Source organism: Hesperophylax consimilis, chromosome 5 (assembly GCF_061612785.1).
Source record: "Hesperophylax consimilis isolate HC1 chromosome 5, BYU_Hcon_1.0, whole genome shotgun sequence".
NCBI lineage: Eukaryota > Metazoa > Arthropoda > Insecta > Trichoptera > Limnephilidae > Hesperophylax > Hesperophylax consimilis.
In genome coordinates this window covers 16,441,963-16,454,950 of record NC_142840.1, presented here as the reverse complement: position 1 = coordinate 16,454,950, position 12,988 = coordinate 16,441,963, and the positions used below count along the sequence as shown (strand labels likewise).

General features: G+C 33.6%; 1 protein-coding gene across 1 annotated transcript in view; it reads left to right on the top strand.

Annotated features, from left to right (window-relative positions):
* The first annotated feature begins 468 nt into the window (after nucleotides 1-468).
* The window catches only part of LOC149423579 (ras-like protein 1), a 188,227-nt gene continuing 175,707 nt past the window's right edge, over nucleotides 469-12,988 (top strand). The window contains exon 1 of the mRNA XM_089632261.1: nucleotides 469-824. The gene's annotated coding sequence lies outside the window, so the exon portion shown is untranslated. The remainder of the gene's footprint in view (nucleotides 825-12,988) is intronic.

Genomic DNA, 12,988 nt, shown 5'->3' with positions numbered 1-12,988 from the left:
AAGTATCTTAATAAAAAATCCGTACTCATTTTTCTCCGTGTAAAATTCGACTATAGTTCCAACGCGCAACGCTGCAAAGTTGGATACACAACGATGCGCGTTACAAGTCTATTAAATATTATTCGTAATCATGTTATCTATGTATGGTTATCAATGTAGTAATTTCTTCCGGGTTCTGATATTCTGTGCAGATAGCCTGCCCGTCTCTCTCTAGGATAGTCTTGACCAATTGCCCTGTCTTCCAAATTTTCGTTCATATTACGACAATAGGTCCGGAGCTGGGACAAAACAATATAGTCTCCTCGTGCGAAATAGGCATAAACTCTGATGTAAAATCCACGCCGCGAATTGTCGGCCGTCGTGGCGCTCTCGGAGCGTCAGTGCAGAAATAAACGTCGAGCGACGCGGTGTACGCCGCGCAAACAAGAAACTCGTCCAAACACGCTAAACCTAACTTACTCATATGAAATTCGTATAAAGTTCTTAAGGACTTATGCTGAAGCCCTTTATAAAATATTTTAGATAGCTAATGCAAACAAAACATTAAATATTTAGTGTTACTCTGGAAGGCTTTGTACGTATTTGTTGTTATTATATTGCAGTTACGTTGTTTTCTTGTTCATATGAGTTGACGTTTTAGGGGAAAGTATTGCGCTTAATCGGTTAAGATTCAAATATATAATTACGGTGTTTTTCAGAAATATTTCACACTTATGTGGTCGGCAAAAAAACAAGTTTCATGTAAATGTGCTATTATTAATATTTATGTGCAAAATACAAATTATTGTGGTTGATGGGAGGGATCGGTGAAGATCTGCTATTCTGTAAGTAATGTATTCTTATTTTATTAAATGTTGTAAGAAAGAATTGTTGAACATAATGAGAAGAACCGAGGTAATTAAATATTGTTGCTTTATATAAACAAATCTTTAAAATACGTACGAATCGTAAATATTTTTCATTCACACATTGAGAAACCATAAAAATACGTTGATTTGAATTATAAATATAACTACCTATGATTTTTGTTTATAACCAGTCTTATTTACATAATGTAGTTTATTTATACAACATTTATTCGATGTTTACTCAGTGCGATTATCCTTTATGATATGTATTTTGGGACGTTTTTAACTCCGTAATGCTGAATATATATCCGTTTTTCAACGCAACAGATGTATAAAGTTATTCCGCATTTAAAAGATTCGAACATTCATGACAATTCAGTAAATTACGATGAAAAGGAATTTATTAATTGCCAATTTAATGTATTGCAGAAAATTTGTATGAAACAATTGCATACAGGGGAAATTAAATAAATACTCAACATATTCACGTTTTTGTTAAAAAGTCAGACATTATCGTAAGGTTGAAGTTTTTTTAAATTTTTCGGATTTGACATTTTTAGACAAAAGGAAAAAAAACAACAACAAATAATCCGTGCACAATGAGAGTCCGTCATGTTTACAAGGAGATTTCATTTACAAAAAGTAAGTACTTTTTACTGTACAAATGCGTCTCTAGAGTCTGGACTATTGAATGTTATTTTCCACCATTGACCGCCTGGTTTTCCACCCCATCAATGCTCCCCTATTATCCCACCTCCCTAACCTTTATTATTCACACTTATTTGTTCTTCAAGGAAGATTATTTTCTCTGCGGCGTTCAAGAATCAAAGGTGTGCAACGTATTTGGTTACTCTTTTCTAGATTTAAATTGTTTTAAATTGAAAATCTTTTACAATATGCCGATCGTTAACGTTATCAAAGTTAAAACAAACATTTTTATTTCGTTGTATTTTTTATGTTAACATATGTTGCGTATGTTTATAAATAAAATAAAAAAAATATTTACTTAAAAGCTTTCCCTTCAAACAAACCGATTTGTTTCAGTGTTATATTTGGTTGCGCACTTGTCTAGCTCAAGAGAAACGGACAATATTTTCAAAGGAAAGATTGTGTACGCACTGTATAACTTTTAAATTGTATTTACCCTCTAACCTCCGCGAGTGCTTTATTGTAAAATAAATTTCTCTATTTTTTTATTTCTTTATTCAGTCATTGAAAGTCGTTGAAAATTTCTCGAACACCAGTTGTGATTGTATGCGTAGAAGGAAGAATATCACAATAACATTCTTTGTAACAGTGTTTCGTGATAAAAAGTTTAACCGATCGAACCGCGAAAGAACCGCACCGAAATTCGTTTTATCATCATTATGAAATTTTCATTTCGATCAAATAGGCGATATATGACGTCAGGCAGTGTAAGAGAGACAAAGTGCGTGTTAAATGGGCTAATGCCAAAAAGTACTAAGTCAGTGACCGTGGTGGGTTTCTTTCGAACTGGAAAGAACATCTAGTATTTTGCATTTTCTGTTCAATGATTGCGTCCTTTCATGACCTTATACAACGTTTTACGTTGAATTATTTTTGTCTGCAAGCACAAATTATTTTGTAAATGTTCAACTGTTGACACAGACGTACATGAAAGTGAGTGAAGATTCATCGCCAAACTTTTCGCCAAATATATTTCCCTGACTAGAGTAGACTAGAATAGAATTTCTCGATTTGAATCCTTGTGACTTTTCTGCTGGCAAAATGTTTTTTTTTCTTATTGACTTCTATTACGATGTTTCAGATAGTTTTATTATGGATTTCTGGGTTAATTTAACCGTTTTCGGTAAAACGCCATTTCCATTCCGATTTATAATTTTCCGAAGTTTTAATTGAATTAAGCAAGTTGGTAAAGGCAAATAATTTCAGAGAGCTGACTTTCGAATGTATTTGAAAGAATTGCGCCCACCATAGTGGTCAAAATGGTTCTAAATAGTTTTGCACATCCTCCCATAATCTTACCCTGCAGTAGAACCACGATCAGTGGCGGCCGATGACCTACATTTCATGGGGTACAATGGAGAACACCGGTGAAAAATATTACGGCTTAAAAAATATTTATTCATATAGGTCAACAAACGCCGATCCTGAATATATAAGTTTGAAATTAATAAATAATTATATAATGAAAAAACACTATCTCTTCAAAACGCCCTGCTTGGTTGGCATCCCTCCATCGGCTGTTTCTAGAGTCACGCTGCAGATCTACGCGAGTTTTTAGTCTACGAAAATTTAAGTGTGTTATCAGAAATTAGTGAATCTAATTGATTCGCTGTTTTTAATGTATACCAAAATGAATTACTGGTTTTGAAAGAATCAGATTTAATATTACAAACGGACAAATACAATTTTTCAATTTATTTAAAAATTCTGTTTTAAAATATAGAGGATGTTTTTCGACTGTTTTTCACTTACCTACTGTTTTTTCTTGTAGAATATAGAAATTCCAATTTGTCTGAAAGAGAAAAACAATCTTTTTACACATTGTCAAATCACTTTTTTTCGTTTCGTATAAAATTAATCAATACAAAACACATAAACCTTGACAAATCTTTCGCAAAAATGTAAAGTTTTACAGTCGATGACTTTATTGGAATATGTGTGTGTGGTATGATTTTAGATGCAAATACAAAGCATGGCGTAATTTCTTTCTGACTTAAATCATATCTCACCGTAATATAGAAGGATATATTATGATTCCCTCTCAGTTTAGTACTGAGTTGACCCTGTTGATACAAAAATAAGCTTGCTTGCGACGTCACATGGCTCCTTGTGTCGTCACCGGAGTTTTAGCGGATATTGGAAAACTAAAACTTTTAATAATTATTTAAACACTATAAAATATATGGGTAGTTAACTTAAAATATAATTATTGATTTAAAAATGGACTGCAGTTCCTCATGTATTTTAAAAACATTACACTATTACAGGTACCTTAAGTAGACGATAGCAAACATTGAAATTGCACGAATGTGACGTGAATAGACAATTAATAACCCTTAACTATTATGTAGAGTTAAGCATGGAGATTTTAGTATTGTTCGGAACATTGATTTCCTAAAACTATTTAGTTCTTTTTAGTAAAGTTCGCTTACAAAGAAGTTAATGAAGAATCTGAAACGATATTTCATTAATTTTAATAAATCACTTAAATTTGATCACTTTGTGAAAATAAATTAGTCAATATTTATTGATAAAAAAAAATAATTTTGCAAAAAGTTAAGTTACCTAAGGAAGGTAAAAAAATTTGAAACACTGTGGTGAAAAAAAGTTCTTATTTAAGTAGTCTCAATTATGCAAATTCATTTCCTTTCCAAACTTATTTTTATTACTAAATAAATTGAAATACTGATTTTCTGACAATAGAACAAGGACAGTCACTCATTGTCGGATTTGAGAGATTAATGCTTTAGTCGTGCTCAATATTTCGTCATGGGTGCAAATGCTACAATAACATAATTAATAAGAACGGCAATTTCGATTGAAGTAAGTACTCAAAACAGTTATTAGATTTTCCAGGTTAACGATAGTTTTTGTTCTATTGTCCTTGAACCTTTATTAACAAACAACCTGTCCTCGTGAAAATATATTATTTCATAATATAAGCCGAAGCTATTAGTGTATCGTTCCACGTTCCACCCTTATATATTGTAACCAAATTTGGGAGATAAACTAGAGAGTAAGGACCCTGCCAAATTACCGAAAAGAGATTGTTCAAAGGCTTCACAAAATTGGAATGATTGAGCAGATCAACGTTCCGAGATACGCTCAAAGTCGAACCCTTACTATTCTTAATTTCAGAGTTGGAGAGGTCGAAGATACTGTTAATGGAATATATATTCAGAAGTTCTGAAGATAGACTTCCGTGGTTCTTCACGGGCAAAGGTTGGGAAAGCAACTACATAGGCTTTGTGAGTAGAGACTGGGGCTGCAATGGAGGGAGGCCGCTGAAGTAGCCCGGGACAGGGACGCCTGGAAACGCTTTTACAAATCGACGGGTCTCCGACCAGAATACGAAAAGTGAAAAAAATATGAGTAATAAATTATAATTTAAATATTTGTATAAAGCTGATTGTATGAAACAGCAATTTCGCTTATTGCACTCTGGATTTTTTTGAAATACTATATGTCCGATTTTTTTCATATGTTTCATAGAAAAAAGGTTACGATACAAGAATGTTCTTCTTCTACTTTTGTATGAGAGAAAGACGTCTAGATCCGCGACCAGTCTAGGGCTACAGTAATCGCCCCTTGGACCTCACCAGTCCCGCCGGGGAATAATGCTTGTGTCAGACGACGCTATACGCTCAAAACTTTTTTTTGGCGTGGCCTATATACATATACATTGTAGTATCACATACATAGGGGGTAGCATCATTTTAAAATATCTTTAGGCTTGCACTTCACGGTACATCATCTGGGGCCTAGATTCTAGACCACGCCCACAAGTATAATTTAATATTTTTATTTTTCGAATAACTTAATGAGTAAAACCTCAATATGTAATACGACACTGACGAACTGCTTTGGCAGTTTAGCGGGTGTTTAAAAAAATATTTTAAAATTTATTTATCGCTTTTAATATAAATTGAAGTCAACCAAAAAGTTAATTAAAAATAATTTTTCACTGTGCATATTTACCTTGTAGGTAAGGTAATTTTATTATTTTTATATTAGTGGACCCTGCAATACTTTATTTGTTCCTATTGTTTTTCTAGAAAAATCCAGATATCACTATTCGGGAGACATTATGTTACAACTAGCTCCCTCATGTGGAGAAGTTCTTCAGCTTAGATTATAGGGCAGAAAAAATTAAATACGGTTATAACTTTGAGTACTTAGTTATATACTTCATGAAAAACCTATTTTAGAAGACTGAAGGAAATTTTCTCATCTTTTTTTGTAATTTCTTAATTGTGAAAACGCATAAGAGTTTCAGCTGCTCCCAACAATTTGGAGCCAATGAGACTATGGCATTCCCAGTTGAAGTATGTTGTGAGTCTGAAAGTAAAGGGGAGAGAAACGAAATGGGAGGAGGAAGGTGAAGAAGTACCAGAAGTTCAGATCTGGTCACAAAACATGATCAAAGCTATTTCAAGCAACGTTTCAATTCTAAATGGTGGTCTTAAGCCAGGGCGATACTTAGAGTATCTTCCAATCTGGAGTGTTCCGCAAATATACAGGGTGGGGCAAAAGTAATCACCCGATGTTCTTTTGCTAAAATTTTTTTTAATGTTAAACTTTGGTAGTGCTTATGAAATTTGTTTATTTAATCCACAATCAATTCATGTCTTGTCGATTTGTATTCTGCGTTTGTTTACTTCACAAAATGTTAAAACTGAATTGACATTTCATTGCTTTAGTTCGTTTTTGTTCCAAATTTGGCCAAATTTTGGCGCCAATTGCAAAAGTTATAGCGTTTTCTAATAGGGTGATTACTTTTGCCCCACCCTGTACAACATGTTATTTTAAATCAGTAATTTGTGAAATCACACAAATTAATTAATGAAATTTCTGCCTTCAGCCTGCTATTCGAGAGGCTTACCCCTCAGTCACGGAGGCCGTCAACATCCACAGCCTCATGCGAGGATTATTACAGCCTTATCCGAGTACTGGTAATTCAAATAACCGGGTTTAATTATTCACTTCGGAATCGTTGGGTGTGTTACTACCGAATTTTTTTTAATACCACATTGGCAGGGTTTATAGACCTTTCTAAATAATTGTATAAGCTGCGCAACAGAAGGATAAGAGTGCATGTTTTGTAAATGAAGTATCTACCGTGAGGTTAAATCCCTGGGGTGATATACTCATAATACACGGTAATCCCTAGAAAGTAATATTTATTAAGTGGTAATACGTTTTACGTTTGCATGGTTGTATAATGCGTGCAATAAAAAATCCACCGTATAAAAATACTACAATTTGTATTTTTTAAACGTTTACAAAAACAACATTTTCTTTTTATGCTGATTTTCAATTTGGAAGTTTGGTAGTGTACGATTATGTTCTGTTTAAAAATGAAGTTTAAATATATATAATAATTTATAATAGTGTCAAAGAAAAAATTGTTTTGTTATTTACAAGTATTTTTTTAATAAACCAGTTAAACATAGTATACAAGCAACAACAGAGAATTTAAAATCTCATAATTTTCTTCTTTTGTATAATCATGGAACAATCATCAGCCATCTTACGTTTCGGAAGCCTACTGGCCCCGGGCCCAAAATATTTTACAGCGTTGAAACCAAGGGAAGCGCCAGCGACAAACATCGACTTGGAAGTTTTCTTAGCCAAATGCTCATCGGTATTGAAACGCCGAAGATTAAGAGGATCACAGATCCTTGACGAACGCACATATCTGCGATGTCGGGTCCTCAGAACTTTATCTCCCTTGATGACTGAAGACCACACAGGATCAACCTTGGATGCTGATAGCAAAGAATTGTCATCAAGTTTTCTGAAGATAATAGATGCGATTTCTAGAGGCAATCTGCTTATCAAATCAGAAACATCAGCTACAACTCGAGTAACTCCCATCACACACAACAACGAATAGAATGAATTCATATCTGGTATTATTAGCAATGCAGTCAAATAGAGTTTGTAAAATTTGGATTGGTTTGGGTATAGATTTCCAGGAAATTTGGTGGTAGTCCTTTGGTTTTGGTAATACCGTGTTGCGGACTTGCATTTTCACGACTCATTTAAAAAAAAAATCTTTTTTCTTTTTAGCTTATTATACTATCGCAGAAATTGTGGATGTATTCAAATGCACGTAATATAGTTAAATGAAGGCTATAATGACATATCTCAGTTATGATTACAATTAAGGTTAGCATAATACTTTTCTTTTGTATTCGTTCTATATAATTAAAAAACAAAATTTTACTTTTGATTACTGTTCCATTGAATTATTATGTACATCTTTGTAAAAGCCCATATGGGCGTATGATATTATAAATAAATAAGTAAAAAGTACTTTAATTGTATTTAATACCTCATCGATGCTCAACTCAACCGGTTATTTTTTTGATTCAATTCACACTCAAGAGATTTGCGAAGCGGCGTGCATTTGAATTTCTACTGGTCAATAAAGCGACAATCTGACCAACTGTTCAGCATTAAATATAATACTTGTAAACTGTCACATGCATTGGAATTTGCAAGTATGACAGAACTTTAAAGCGAAAATTTTGTTTGCTGACCTACAAAAGCTCTCGCAAGGTTCACTTTGAATTTTGGCTCACGACGCCAGAACTTTTACTGGCGATAGATTTTTCCGATAAGATTGTAAAGATAGTATATTCCAAAATTAAATATCTTAACTGTATAAAAATAGCAACCATATTGTTTGATTCACAGTTTTCAAATGCTTTCAGTTTTCAGTTTCAGTGAAGATTAGTAGAATTCTGATAAAAAACCTCGTACTGTAGTACCGCCCAACATAAAATTTGCCTTTCCTTTCCTAAGCACGCTCATTAAAGAATATAAATGTATATTATTAAAATAAATACCGGAAAGTCCAATTATGTTCAATTTTTCAATTATGTCCTGTGCGTGCGAACCGTATCTAAATTTCTCTAATAAACAATAAACAGTGTTAATCTCAATTGACCTACCAGGTAAGTATGGTACTGTATACTATCTGCCTGTAGTATATATAAATTAATAAGAATAATAACATACGTACATTCTAGCATCCACGTCCATCAATCAAATGGATTGTACATAAAGCTTTGGATTAGTGGTAGTTAGACCCACATTGATAATAGTTTGACTAGTCTATAGTTAGTAATAACATATATCATTGTATAATTGTATTACATGTTTGTACAGTACCCTTGAGGCGATTTTACACAAAAACGGCGCTATACAAATCATCTGTTATTTTAATTATTAAATGAAAACACAGGTTAAGTACAATCACTTGCTACATATTATGAGAACATAAAATATTTGGTCAATCCGTGTAGAAGGTAACTATTTTTAGTTATTACTAGCGCAGACCTGTGAAAATCTCGGGATAATGTACGAACACAAAGGATGCGGGTTTCGGCTTTCAGATTATCGATGCTCAGTGCCTGAGTTCATCGGCGGCAGTTGGCACCGAGTTGTGAACACGTACAACGCGGGTAAAATCTGCGCCACATGCGCGGTAAGATTTTTTTACTCTTGGAGAATTCTTTCTTGAAATTAAGAAATGGAAAATGTGGACAGTGTGTAGAGTGTTTCTTTTATCTCAGACTGGCGGATTTGTTTGTTTGAAACAGTGGCAATTAACATGTCGCTCATTACTACACTATCACGACACTATCTTCCTGCTCAACAAAATAAGCGTCACTAACCGGCGTCACCGGCGAATTAAGAATTAAGAATACATTCCAGTACAGCTTATCCGCGCCGCTACGCAGGTACACAAATCTGAACCGGCCTTTTCACTATGTGCGGTCTCATACGTTTGCATATAAAATTTCTCGCTGGCGCGCATACGCAAGTCGGTCACCTACGCACCGACTAATCAGAAAGCCGAAACCCGCATCCATAGTGTTCGTACACATTGTGTATATTTTTAACAAATCAGTTGCAATTTTGAACATAACACAAATAATTTTCTTTTAAATAGTTATGTCAATGGGTTGGTACATTATTGCTTCTCTGAATTCTTCACACAATAATTTCAAACTTTGAAAATGACACTTAAATTCAACTCAAAGTTAATTGGACCAGAGTTACGTAGGACGAACAAGGATCAGAAATTAGTAATTTGGATAAGATGTAATTAATATCTGAATCAAGTGTGTGGATCGGTCTTTAACATCCCGTATTATTTACGAACATGTAGAGGCCACAGGCGGTCATTGATTTATAAGTGCTTTGGACATACGCACATGAGACACATTACGGTTATATTATTATAGGTATACGGTACCTGATATGAATTCTCTAGCAGAGCTCAACACGTTGTAATGGACCAAACCGCAATCGTTTTTTGGCATGCAGCACCGCTTAGGGGACATAAATCAAATTGTTCAGAGGAGATAAAACATTTTCAATTCAATTTATGTTTTCATTCTGTTAGTATTCTTTAATGTGATATCGCGCAGGATTCATAAATGCAAGGAGCCAGTTGGACTATGGTTTTCCCATATTTGGGCGTTTGATTGCAAAATGACCACCTCGGTGGTTAAGCGATTAAGATCCTCCACTACGAATCTGGAAGTCAGGGGTTTGAATCCCCACGTGAGCAAATTAATTTGTGTTAGTTCTAGTTTAATTAATTTTAAAAATTGGCACATACTCTTAGCATCCCCCTGGTGAACCTTGCAATAGCATTAATGGGATCTAAATAACTTTCTAATGGTACGAACTTCTCAACCTTCCTGTGCCCATCTTCTTTCCTTGTCCATACTCTTTTGCCCCCAACAAATCCCAATTGGGGATGCCGCTCTTCAACTGGCAAATAAAATATTTTAAAAGTTATGTACCTATAAAAAATGATTGCCTTTTTCATCCAAGAGTAAATCGAAAAAATATTCGTAGGAAGTGTTTCGCACATGACCTTCTGGACGAAGAAAACTTACTGGCTTAAAATACTGTTATTTGATTAAAAATCTGGTCAAAACATTTTTTTTTATTAAAAACGGGACTGCAGACCTTTAACAAAAGAATTGACAAAGTTCCTAACACAGTATCAAAGCGAATGTTTTATGGGGATGGCGTATTTGTATGAACATGTGTTCATACAAATATTCATATTCATATTGAGATACTGATATTGTCGCATTCCGTCAGGAAAAGAACACGTGTTCTCGATATATTTTGAACGAGTAATATTTTATCAGTAAATTGGCACGCTATCACTCTTTTAACAGAATCATTTTTACGTGTACTAATGCAGTATCAAGTATGATGTAGTGTTGAAAATAAATTGTGTCAACACGAATTTGTCCATCACGCATTACCTTCATAAACAAACGTTGCCACAGCTTAAATGGGGTTGAATACACAACGAATATTGTTCTCCAATGTGTAAATTTGAATATTAATAGTGCTTTGTCATCAAAAATTATTTCCGTTTTCCTGCTTTTACTCGTACCTTGAAAGTTATTAATTTATTGGCTACTTGCGATTTTAAATACATGAGACTGGTTTTGGTTATATTAAAATTTACTTCTTGTTTTGTTTGCTAACGTGATAATTTTAGTGCGTCTGTCTTTAAATGCTTTCAGACCTCTGAATAGTTCTATCTGGAATCAGTAAGTTGTTTCAAAACAAAGCATTTGGTTGAAGCGTTGAAGCAAATGTCATAATATTTTAATGTAAAATTGAAATAGGCAATTTGCTAGAATCGGAAAATTTGATTTAAGATAATTTGCTATAGTTTTGGCCTATTATGCGTTATTATTAACTGTGCTGTAGGGGTCGTTAGTGTTGTAGAAATTTGTAATGCCTATACAAACATAGTCAGGTCTTTCAATAATTCCTCTTTTGGTCATTTGTCATGTTTCAAAATCTCAAGCCACAAAATGTACTGTTAAATGGTATTTAGTGACAAAAAAACAACAAAAATTTCATATCGTTTTTAAGTTTGACCGCTCCAATCATGTGTGCGTTTACGGAGGGAACGCCATCTGACTACCAAAACGGCTTTTAAGAAGATGTATTATATGGATTTCATATCCACTATTTTCTCCAGGTCTTGCTCCAATACTGATTTTATTTTATATAAATAATTAGTTACGATTAATATTCATATTTGAAAAACTCCTACTACCATCACACTAAGCAATATGTTCCCTTGTAACGTATGGAGGACTTGGTAGCTGAGGAACTGAACTCAATAATCATGGATGGGAACCCGACGCATTCGCTAACTCAGCCACTAACTATATTGTTTATTTTTTAATTTTTCTTCGTTGATTATGTTGATTATGCAGGAAAATATTTTTATTTTGTTTGCGTGTTTAGGTTATTTCAATAGGTTTTTAATTTAATAAAACCTTAAATATTACCACGTAATTCAATTTAACTGTCAGAGACAGAGCGAGAACTTCCCACAAATAATTGTTTAAGGACGGGTTGTTTCGGAGAATTTGAACAATTCATCAAATTTCAACGTTCATTTTCAAGTTCTGTGAAAGATTTTTTCAAGTTTTTATTTCAGTTGTGTCAAGCAACTAGCCTACAATGATATAATAACAGAACTTGAATAGAACTTTCACAGAACCCGAAAATGAACGTTGGAATTTGATGAATTGTTCAAATTCTCCGAAACAACCCGTCCTTAGTGTATCTATTTTAGTATGTCGAAGTATATCTTAATGTAAATTGTATTGATAAATAATTAAGGGTGATCATCAGTTCCAGCTGTCTCCTTTCTGCGAACGAATTTTCTCAGTAAATTACATTGTATTTAGTTTGTCTGAATTTTTTTTGTTTCTATTAAAGAAATATCTAAGCCTAATTAAAATATAAATACGCGCTTAAAAAATATTTCGACGTCGCACATCGCAAAATATTCTGATACGCTGTCTGTCACAGACTATTTTCGGCTATAATCTTGAGGAAATTTTGATATTTTGTCCGAAAATTTACGTTTAGTCTACGGTTGAAAACATTTTAATGAGCGATCTTCCTAGCTTAAAAAATAAACAAGGAAGAACATTTTGCCGCCGTATCACAAGTTAAGTTTTACTAATTCTAAGCTTGAATACATTCATACATACATAGGAAAAGTGTGCTTTTAAATAGAATCAACTGAATTTACACTAAAAAACAAAACTTTCGCAATAAAGTAACACCGGAATAACTTCAACAGCCCGGACCTTTCTCAAAATTTTTTTTTTACAAAGCAAAGTAATTTAACGTTCGTATGTGTAATAGTTGATGTTCGAAACACCGTCTGGATAACGATTTTGAGTTTTTTTTTTTTGTGAAGGAAACAGGGAAAAGTTAATTCATTATGCGTACAAAGGGATGAAGATGATGAGTCAAAATACTCTAACGAAATGAGTACACTCGACCTTTCGTCCTTGCTATGTTTATCAATTAAAAAAAAAAATAATTATATTTAACCGCACACAGGAGGCACT